General features: G+C 47.0%; 1 long non-coding RNA gene across 1 annotated transcript; it reads left to right on the forward strand.

Annotated features, from left to right (window-relative positions):
* The first annotated feature begins 6,378 nt into the window (after positions 1 to 6,378).
* LOC111528631 lies at positions 6,379 to 11,049 on the forward strand. The gene is made up of 3 exons (XR_002727098.2): positions 6,379 to 6,953; positions 7,523 to 7,613; positions 10,472 to 11,049. It is a non-coding gene; the product is annotated as an uncharacterized LOC111528631 (long non-coding RNA).
* The last annotated feature ends 453 nt before the right edge of the window (positions 11,050 to 11,502 follow it).

Below are 11,502 nucleotides of genomic sequence, written 5' to 3' on the forward strand. Positions count from 1 at the left end.
GGGCTCCTGGCCTTGGATCCGGGCTCCTGGACTCCCATCTGGGATCCTGGCCTGAAATCCAGGCTCCTGGCCTCCCATCCAGGCTCCTGGTGCTGGCTCTGCCTTCTCTTTTGGAGTGGGTGGTAGCAGTGGGGGCTGGTGAAATGTGTCACTTCCTGCTCCTGGTTCTTCCTGCAGATAAATGTCTCTGGCCTAGCTCTGAGGAACTTCCTATGTGACACCTTCATGCATCTGTAGTCACTGCAGACAGTACTCTCTCATCACTTCCCACCCAGGCTCCTGAAAGCCAGCATGCCCCACAGCAAGGCATGGGAAGCGCTGACTCTGCAGAACGCTGAGAAGGGTGCACACCTCAGCATTCAGACCAGCCTGGGGCACTGGCTACTGGAGAAACAGTGAAGACATGTCTGCACTGAAGGACTTCTTCAAATCTTTGAAATGCCAGCCCATTTCCAAGAGGTCAGCATAGTAGTCAGCACTTCTCAAACTGTCCCCTGAATCTTTTCTGTCTGGAACATCTCGTGGGGCTGATGTTCTGTGGGGCACACCGGAAAGGCATGGAGACAGGCAGGGGAGGATGAAGCCAGGATGTGGGAGCGATTTAATGGCTTTGAAAGGATCCATGGACAGCCGCAGTGGCTCACACCTGCAATCCCAACACTTTGGGAGGCCAAGGCGGGCAGATCTCTTCAGGTCAGGAGTTCAAGACCAGCCTGGCCAACATGGTGAAACCCCATCTCTACTTAAAATACAAAAAGTAACTGATGTGGTAGCAGGAGCCTGAAGTCCCAGCTACTTAGGAGGCTGAGGAAGGAGAATCACTTGAACCTGGTAGGTGGAAGTTGCAGTGAGCTGAGATCATACCACTGCACTCCAGCCTGGGCAGCGAAGCAAGAGTCTGCCTCCAAAAAAAAAAAAAAAAGCAAGGAGGGGAAATGAGGAAAGGAAGGGACCAAAGCCGAGAGACAGCCCCAGAACAGGATAAGAGGGCATCACAGAGCTCCCAGCACCGAGGATGACCAAGTGGGTCCAGGCTCAGGGAAGTCTGAGAGATGCCTTTGACCAATCCATGAATGATGTTATTACAGCCACTGACTATTCACATTAGTATAAATAAGCGAGTGGCCAAGAAATCACACCTGAGGAGATGCAAATGCTACCCAGACAGGGCTGTTACCTGTAACGAGCGTCCCTTGGCGTTCGCTCACTTCCTTGCAGTAGCTGCTACGGGGTATCCAGTCCACCGCGTGCTGCTGACCAGCGGACTCTGGGCAGGAAGTGGATTCTTTTTTCAATTCAAAAAGATCCGCCTAGTGTTGTTTGCATGAATGAGAGTGTGGCTCACAAACGTGAGCTTGTTAAAAAGTCAGATGCCTGGTACAATGATCATTATTTGCAGATGACATGATTCTAGACCTGAAAGTTTGGAGAAAATTAAATTTTAAACCACAAGAAACAAGAACAGAAATTAGTGTATGACTTAGAATTTAACACTGGGAGGCCAAGCATAATCCCAGCACTTTGAGAGGCTGAGGTGGACGGATTGCTTGAGTCCAGGAGCTGGAAACCTGTACAATATAGCAAGGCCCTATGTCTACAAAAAATTAAAACATCAGCCAGGCGTGGTGGCATATGCCTGTGGTCCCAGCTACTCTGGAGGCTGAGGCAGGGGGATCACTTGAGCCTAGGAGGTCGAGGCTGCAGTGAGCCAAGATAGTGCCACTGCACTCCAGCCTGGGCGACAGAGCCAGACCCTGTCTCAAAAAGAAAAAAAAAAAAAAGATTTTAACACTGGAGATATGGCAGCCAGAGCACTTGTTCCAGCTTCCCTGTCCCAACTCAAGTTTCTAAACATGACCGAAACAACATGTATTTTAAAATCTGCAATAGGAATAGAAACTACAGAGGGATGTCCTCATTATCAGAAGTTGTGAGGACCGAATTGAACATGAAAACTCTAGCCATAAGATGTGTTCAGAAGAGAACACCTGAAGGCTGGGCGTGGTGGCTCATGCCTGTAATCCCAGCACTCTGGGAGGCCGAGGCGGGCAGATCACCTGAGGTCGGGAGTTCGAGACCAGCCTGACCACCACTGAGAAACCCCGTCTCTACTAAAAATACAAAAAATTAGCCAGGTGTGGTGGCGCATGCCTGTAATCCCAGCTACTCAGGAGGCTGAGGCAGGAGAATCGCTTGAACCCAGGAGGGTGTCACTGCACTCCAGCCTGGGGAACAAGAGTGAGACTCCATCTCAGGGAAAAAAAAAAACACCTGTGAAGGGAAGGAAGAAGGAAAGGAAGGGAAGGGCCCACTTAGGGACTTAGGGATGTGCTGAGTCCAGGGGAGGAGGCAGCTGTAGGTGACTGGTGGGCGTGGCAAGAATTTGCTCCGCCCCTACTGCCAGGAGGCGGCAGAGGGACCTACTGGGGAAATTATTTACCCTCCAGATGAGGACATGGGGCTCATTTCCTTCATAAACAGCCCTTTATCAATAAGATAAAGCTCAACAGAGAAAACAGGGGCAAGGAGAGGAGCCTGTGGTTCACAGAGAAATCCAAGTAACTAATATCATGAAAAGATTTTGGATCTCACTCATAACTAATGCTAATTAAAACAACAACAACGCTGAATAATACACATTCACCACTGGCAAAACTTTTTAAAGATTACTAATGCTCAGGGCTGGTGAGGGTGTTGGGGAAATAGGGTTCTTCCAGCTGATGGGATGTAAATTGGAACAACCTTTCTAGAGGACAATTTGGCATCAGCTGTCAAACAGAATTACTGTTATTATTTTAAGACAAGGTCTTGCTTTGTCACCCAGGCTGGAGTCTAGTGGCTCTATCTCTGCTCACTGCAACCTCTGCCTCCTGGGCTCAAGCGATTCTCCCACCTCAGCCTCCTGCGTAGCTGGAACCACAGGCGCCCACCACCATACCTGGCTAATTTTTGCAGTTTTTGTAGAGAGAGGATTTCACCATGTTGCCCAGGCTGGTCTCAAACTCTTGAGCTCAAGTGATCCACTTGCCTCAGCCTCCCAAAGTGCTGGGATTATAGGTGTGAGCCACTGCACCCAGCCTCAAACAGAATTACTAAGATCCCAGAAGAAAATATAATAAAATATTTCTATATTCTTGGAGAAGGGAAAAACCTAAGCAAGACACAAAACCCAGAAGCCCTAAAGGAAAAAAATGAACAGATTTGACTTCATAAAAATGTAAAACTTCTGTAAGGCTACAGACTATAACAAAGATAAAAGACAAATAATAGACAATATGTGCAACATGCAAAATAGCACTAAAATGCAAACAGCCCCTTCGTATCAAAGGATAAAACTTCATATTCCAGTATATAAATGGTCAATGGATAAGAGCAGGCAACTTGCAAGAGAAGAAGTTCAGATAGCCTGGAGTTGAGAAATGACCTTGATGCTCCCTGGGGATTGGATAAATGCAATTTTTAAAACAGACAATATCTAGAGTTGGCAAAAGGAAAGTAGTCTCCCGTCAGCTGTGAGCACTAGATGCTGTACGATCTTTCGAAGGGCCATTTGGAAGAACCCATCAACATTGCAAATGTGCAGATAAACTTCTAGGAATCTATCCTTTGGAAATACCAGCTCAACCCTACATGGATATGAACAAGTACAATAGGCCCCCCGCTTATCCTCAGGGGATACATTGCAAGACCTCCAGGGGATGCCTGAAACAGCTAATACTACTGAGCGCTATATAGACTATGTTTGTTCCTATACATGCATACCTATGATAAAGTTGAATTTATAAATTAGGCACAGTAAGAGATTAACAATAATAACTAATAATAAAATAGAACAATTATAACAGTATACTGTGGTAAAACTTATGTGAATGCGGTCTCTCTCTCTCTCTAAAATGCCTTATTGTACTGCACTCACCTATTTTTAGATGGTGGCTGACCGCAGGTAACTGAAACCGCAGAAAGCAAAACTGCGATGTGGAGGGACTGCTTGCATGCTCCTTTCAGATCTGTTTGTGAGAGAGTTTTAACTGGAAGGCATCTAAATAATCAGAGAGTGGGAAGAGAAAGGGGTACTCACTTTTTATAGTTTTGTATTGTTTGTGAATATTTTCTATTTCATATGTTTTGTAATTCAGGCCAAAGGAGATAATGACAAACAGGAAAAAATGCTATGTGTCTGACTTTCAGGAGTTTATTAGAGGGAGTGGAAATTCTACCACCTCCTATTGCTAAATCTCATTAAAATGCCCTTGAAATCAACCCAAACCAACTCTTAGGCACAGCCAGAACAACAGAGGCAGAGCAGAGCTCAGGATCCTGAATCTATACCGCCTAGTTCCTCCGCGTGGGAAGAGAAGAAGGGGACTCGCTTCCCACCATCCCCATCCCACCTTGCTGGAGAGGCTGACGTGGGGCAAGGTTTCACCATCAGTCCACAGAGGGGACTTCATGTACACAATTCATTAACATTTATTGAGCACCTATGATGTGCTAGGCACTGTTCTAGGTCCTGAGGATATGGTGATGAACAAGATCCCTGCTCTCATAGCTTACCCAGTGGGTGCCCTAAACAGGCAATAAACAAACACATGAGCAAGATGACAAGACAACAGCAGAAAGCACTAAAGTTTTGGAGCAAAGCCATGAACTCTGTTTTGTTTTTTTGTTTGTTTGGTTTTTTTTTTTTTTGAGACAGAGTCTTGCTCTGTCATCCAGGCTGGAGTGCAGTGGTGTGATCTCGGCTCACCACAACCTCTGCCTCCCGGATTCAAGCAATTCTCCTGCCTCAGCCTCCTGAGTGGCTGGGATTATAGGCACATGCCACCACGCCCAGCTAATTTTTCTATTTTTAGTAGAGATGGGGTTTCGCCATATTGGTCAGGCTGGTCTCGAACTCCTGACCTTGTGATCCGCCAGCCTCAGCCTGCCAAAGTGCTGGAATTAACGGCGGAAGGCTGGCTGATGACATTAAGCAGCTAAAGGCGTGGACTGTCGAGGCCAAATAGCATCAGCTCTCTTTGGCCTCCCCAGCCCGTGAACAGTCTTCCTATTTTGAGAATTTCCTACCTTATGAACTCACACCTGCTTATGATGGAAGCCATAAACTTTCCCCATCTCTCTTGAAGATTGGGCGCAGCATACCACTTAAGACACCACCCGTCGGCTGCTCCTGCATGAGGCTAAGTGACACTGAGAAGCAGGTGCCCAGAGTCCTTTCTGTCAGGATGACAGCAGATCCCAGAGGCAGCAGCAGAGAGAACCAGTCCAGGTAAATGACCTTCGAGCCTGGTTCTCTGATTTCCCTAAGATTTTATGAGGCACCTCCTATCCTTTAATAGGTTCCTCTGTAGCTTAAAACCAGCTAAAGAGCAGTATGTGGCTTGTAATTAAGGACTCCTACTCGTACATAAAGGGAGAAAGGCAATAATCAAATAAATTACTTTCAGATAGAGATCAGTGCTAGGAGGAGGTCAGCACAAGGTGATGTAAGAGAGAGTGACAGGTGGAGTGAGGGCTACACTTGTTAAGGGGGTCAGTGAAGCCTCTCTGAGGAGGTGACATTGAGCTGAGACCCAAACAATGAGAAGGAACTAGCCATAGAAAGATCTGGGCCGGGCGCTGTGGCTCAAACCTGTAATCCCAGTACTTTGGGAGGCCGAGACGGGCGGATCACGAGGTCAGGAGATCGAGACCATCCTAGCTAACACGGTGAAACCCCGTCTCCACTAAAAAATACAAAAAACTAGCCGGGCGAGGTGGCGGGCGCCTGTAGTCCTAGCTACTCAGGAGGCTGAGGCAGGAGAATGGCGTAAACCCAGGAGGCGGAGCTTGCAGTGAGCTGAGATTCGGCCACTGCACGCCAGCCTGGGCGACAGAGCGAGACTCCGTCTCAAAAAAAAAAAAAAAAAAAAAGAAAGATCTGGGCAAGGAGACTTCTAGACGGGGGAGCAGAAAATGTAAAGAATGAGCTTCAGATGTTGATGGATGTAGGGAGGGTTGATGTGTTTGGAGTTTAGTTCAGGTGAATAAAGAGGAACATAATGAGATTGGAAAGTAGGTAGGCGTCAGTTCATGCCAGGCCTTGCAGATCATGGTAAGACATTTGGATTTTATTCTGAGGTTAGTGGGAAGCCATTAGAGAGTTTTAAATGGGACATAATATAGTACGTGGGGTAGCTAGCCTTCAAAACATCCTCCAGTGATCCTTGCGTCCTGGTATTTACACCCTTGTGTGGCCCCTCTCACATTGACTAGGGCTGACCCGATAGGATGCTGCAAATGTGATGGTATATAACTTTCAAGGAAGATCATAAAAGACATTGTGACTCTGCCTTGGTCTCCCGAATGTCTGCCTCTGGGGAAGCCAGCCACCATATTGTGAAGATACTCAAGCAGCCCTATGGTGAGGCACTGAGGCTTTCTGCCAACAGCCTTGTGAATGAGACATCTTGAAAGAGGATCCTCCAGCCCCAGCCAAACTTTCAAATGGTTCCAACTCTGACATCCTGACAACTTCATGAGAGGCCCTGAGCCAGAACCACCCAAACTCCTGACCCATAAATGTGTAATGTAACAAATGTTTGTTGTTTTATGCCACTAAGTTTTGGGGCAATTTGCTACCTCTAGCCATTGTTCCCAGCTGGTGTGTAGTCTGACTGGCAGGTACCCATACTTTATTAGTGGTTTGATATTTTGACTATCGGCCCTGAGTAGGAGGAATGACATAGAGAGGAGATAGAGTTGTGAATGAGAGGAGGCCAAATGGTGGAGTCAGAGCGAAAAGCAGCACCCTGGGGAGGGGTGAGTCACTTGTGCTGTCTGGAGGGAGGCGGAGCAAAGATCTGCAGCCCAGCTGACTGTGGTCTCAAGCTTTTCCAGCCTCCAGGCTTTCTCCCGGGTTCCTAAGTCTATATGTCCTCACTGGAAATGCCCCATGACTTGGGGTGACATGGGTGAGTTTTATTCCTCCTTTCTCCCAGAGCCATGCCAGACCTGATGCTGGAGGGCTGGGCTCTTGTCCTAGTTCCCCATCCTGGGCTGGGCCCAGGGCACCGGCCAGTGGGGGAAACTGCCTTCTCCACCTCCTACGTGCACTGATGGTCACACCTCGCCCCACATCAGACTCTCCAGCCAGGTAGGGTGGGAACCACGGGAAGCGAGCCCCCTTCTTCTCTTCCCACCCAGAGTGACTAGGGGGTGTGGATTCAGGATCCTGAGCTCTGCTCTGCCTCTGTTGTTCTGGCTGTGCCTGAGAGTTGGTTTGGGTTGATTTCAAGGGCAATTTAATAAGATTTAGCAATAGGAGGTGGTAGAATTTCCACTCCCTCTAATAACTTCCCGAAAGTCAGACACATAGCATTTTTTTTTCCTTTTTGTCATTATCCTTTTTGGCTTTAATTACAAAACATATGAAATAGAAAATATTCACAAACAATACAAAACTATAAAAAGTGAGTACCCCTTTCTCTTCCCACTCTCTGATTATTTAGATGCCTTCCAGTTAAAACTCTCTCACAAACAGGTCTGAAAGGAGCATGCAAGCAGTCCCTCCACATCGCAGTTTTGCTTTCTGCGGTTTCAGTTACCTGCGGTCAACCACCATCTAAAAATAGGTGAGTGCAGTACAATAAGGCATTTTGAGACAGAGAGAGACAGAGAGAAACCACATTCACATAAGTTTTATCACATTATACTGTTATAATTGTTCTATTTTGTTATTAGTTATTATTATTATTATTTTTGAGATGGAGTCTCACTCTGTCTCCCAGGCTGAAGTGCAGTGGTGCAATCTCGGCTCACTGCAACCTCTATCTCCTGGGTTCAAGCAATTCTTCTGCCTCAGTCTCCCAAGTAGCTGGGATCACAGGTGCCTACCACTGTGCTCGGCTAATTTTTGTATTTTCAGTAGAGACAGGATTTTACCATGTTGGCCAGGCTGGTCTCAAACTCCTGACCTCAGGTGATCTGCCTGTCTCAGCCTCCCAAAGTGCTGGAGTTAGACGTGAGTCACTGCGCCCAGCCTTAGTTATTATTGTTGTTCTCCTACTACACTAACTCCATGGCCTGAACAGTCCACCCCTTTGGCTGCTTGACAACGTCATCCGCCGTCTTCCAACCTTGCACTCACAAACAACAGAACCCAACAGCAAGTGGAGAGATGTTTTTCAAAAAGGAAATCGTTGTGAAAAGTTCATGGCTTTGCTCCAAAACTTTAGGGCTTTCTGGCATTCTCTTTTCATCTTGCTCATATATTTATTCATTGCCTGCTTAGGGCACCTGCTGGGTAAGCTATGAGAGTGAGGATCTTGTTCATCACCATATCCTCAGGACCTAGAACAGTGCCTGGCACATCATAGGTGCTCAACAAATGTTAAATTAATGAGTTGTGCCATGAAGTTCCTTTCTATGTTTAATAGAGCTGACCTGTGTAGCCAATAGGGTATTGCAAAAATGCCAGTGCATTTCATGAAGCCTCAGTTTCCATGGCTAAGTGCCTCATCTTTTGGTTATTCCCAATTTCAGATTCCAGAGAAGGGGAATATGATTGGCTCATCTCATCTGTCTGTACCAAGTCATGCCATAGATTGCCAGGTGGCCTATAAACTGGAAGCTTCAGGGAGATGTGTCTACCTACCTTCGTCAGTTAGAAGTCCCATGGCCTCTCAGACACTGTGGTTGACAAGTTTAGTATGATAGGATCACATCTTATCGGAGGAGTGATTCTAAAATCTCTATGTAAGACTTTATCCCATACAGTCAGAGTTACTCATGAAAATCCCTCAAATTACCCATACATTTATTTATTTACTTATTTATTTTTTTATTTTTATTGTTTTTGAGATGGAGTCTCACCCTGTTGCCCAGGCTAGAGTGATCTCGCAATTACTGCAACCTCTGCCTCCTGAGTAGTTGGGATTACAGGCATGCACCACCATACCTGGCTTATTTATTTATTTATTTTATTTTTAGTAGAGATGGGATTCTCCATGTTGGCCAGGCTGGTCTTGAACTCCTGACATCAGATGATCCGCCCACCTCGGCCTCCCAAAGTGCTGGCATTACAGGTATGAGCCACCACGCCTGGCCAAAAAACACACATCTTTAGACATGAGAGTCACAGTCCGCATAATGAGATGCTCACAGTATAAGAGGCACTTGGGAGACCCACTGAGAGAATAACAGGCTCCCACCACATCTATCTCTGCTCATTGTGGGCACACACTCTGACTAGAACGATATAGACTCGCTGGCACTATTTAAATTGTCCTCTCCCCTCCCCTCCCCTCCTTTCCTCCTTCCTTCCTTTTTTCTCTTTTATTTACACATACAAGCTACAAGGGTTTAAACATCCACTTGCTCTTGTTGGATTTACACATGAATTGCATGGAGGTCTGAATATAAGAGGAAGAAAATTAATCTGATCCCAGTGAGAAAGCCCTGAGTACAGATGTAAAAGAAGAAAGCAGCAAAATTGTATTTATAATCCTATTTCCTGAAATAGATCTCTCATATGAAATGTAAGGAGATTTTAGAAAACAGCTATTACCTATTCTGAGGGAAATTAGACAAGGACAGTGCAGGGGGAACTGGATGCTTCATCATATTAGATTGTCCCTGGAAGCTGAAATGAATAGGCTTACAGAAAACTGGATTAAGCAGAAGATAAACAAGAGAAACCTTTGTGGCAAGTGAGGGATATTAATGGAAAGATGAAAAGAAAACAAGGGAAAATGGCAGGCATTTAGGATAAAGTGTGAAGATATAGTATGAGGGAAAAACACTTTAAGTTTCTGGATAAAATAAATCATTTTATTTATGGTGGAAGGAAATCAGGTGGAAGGAAATCAATAATCAAAAACTTGTTCTCTCTCACACACCACACACACACACACACACACACACACACACCCCATTATAAAATCCTTAAGGACAAAGAGCGTGTCTATATTCTTCACTGCTCTCTCCTCAGAACTTAAAACAGTACCTACCTAGCATATAGTAAGCATTCAATAAATATTTGTCAAATAAATGAATGTAAGTCTTTAAAATGAACTGAGACGGGTCATCTTGTACCAATTAAAATGAGACTACCGACCCTAAGCTATCTCTTGGGGAAACTCTTAAACTTGGTACCAAAATAAAGACTTATGGCCCGGCGCGGTAGCTCATGCCTGTTAATCCCAGCACTTTGGGAGGCTGAGGCAGGTGGATCACCGGAGGTCAGGAGTTCGAGACCAGTCTGGCCAACATGGTGAAACCCCATCTCTACTAAAAATACCAAAATTAGCTGGACGTGGTGGTGCATGCCTGTAATCCCAGCTACTCAGGAGGCTGAGGCATGAGAATTGCTTGAACCCGGGAGTGGGAGGTTGCAGGGAGCCAAGATGGCATCACTGCACTCCAGCCTGGGCAACAAGAGCGAAACTCCGTCTCAAAAAATAAATAAAGACTTCTCCCAAATTTCGTGCAGAAAAAATTCAAACTTAGATGATTTCCGAAGATCTTAATAATCAGAACAACCTTGAACTTCACATGCAACACTCAATGCCTGAGACAATGGAGTGAAAGCCACCAGATCATTAAGGGAAAAGTGTTCCCCAGGACTCTTGAAGCCAGCCCTGATGTTGGCCACTGGAAAAGACAATCAAGGAAAATTTCTGACCTTCGGTGAAACACAAAGACTAAAGGACCCCTGTGCTGCGTGTGATGTGATTTTGAGGGGGGGGGGGGGGGAAGGCCAGGTGTGGTGGCTCACGCCTGTATTCCCAGCACTTTGGGAGGCCGAGACAGGAGGATCCCTTGAGCTCACGAGTTCAAGACCATCCTGGGCAATATGGCAAAATCCCGTCTCTACAAAAAAAAAAAAGAGAGAAAGAAAAACAGCCGGGTGTGGCGGCACGTGTCTGTGGTCCCGGCTACCCTGGAGGCCGAGGCGAGGGGATCGCTTGAGCCTGGGAGGTGGAGGCTTCAGCGAACCAAGATCACGCCACAGCACTCCAGCTTGGGCCACAGAGCAAGATTGTCTTAACAAAACAAAACACAACAAAACAAAACAAAAAAAAACTAAAGGAACCCTCCTGGCCCGGTGCCGCTGGCCCTTAGGTCCTGATGGGAGAGTCGGTCAGTCAATGCATGGGTGAGCAAATGAGTGAAGCAGCAACGCCAGCACAGCGCTGGCCCGGATCTAAATTGGCGGGAAGGCGGGGCCGCTGGGGACTTGGCAGACCCCTCGGCCTGGCCGGCGCCTGAGGACCCTAGGATCACAGCGTGGCGCTGGGGTGGGACAGGGCCGGGCAGCTCCCCCTGCAGAGCTGGGTCAGGGCCTTGTTGTGGCCGGGGGAGCGGGCGCGAGGGCGAGCAGAAAGAGCAAGACCCCCGGAGCCCGGCACAGCGCTCCTCACCACCGGGAAAGGCAGCTGGGCCCGACCTGGCTCCTGCATCCCCCAACCCCGGAGCGTGCAGCCGCCCCAAACTCCCAGCGGCCTCCGGCTTCCAGGTGAG

Source organism: Piliocolobus tephrosceles, chromosome 6 (genome assembly GCF_002776525.5).
Source record: "Piliocolobus tephrosceles isolate RC106 chromosome 6, ASM277652v3, whole genome shotgun sequence".
Lineage (NCBI taxonomy): Eukaryota > Metazoa > Chordata > Mammalia > Primates > Cercopithecidae > Piliocolobus > Piliocolobus tephrosceles.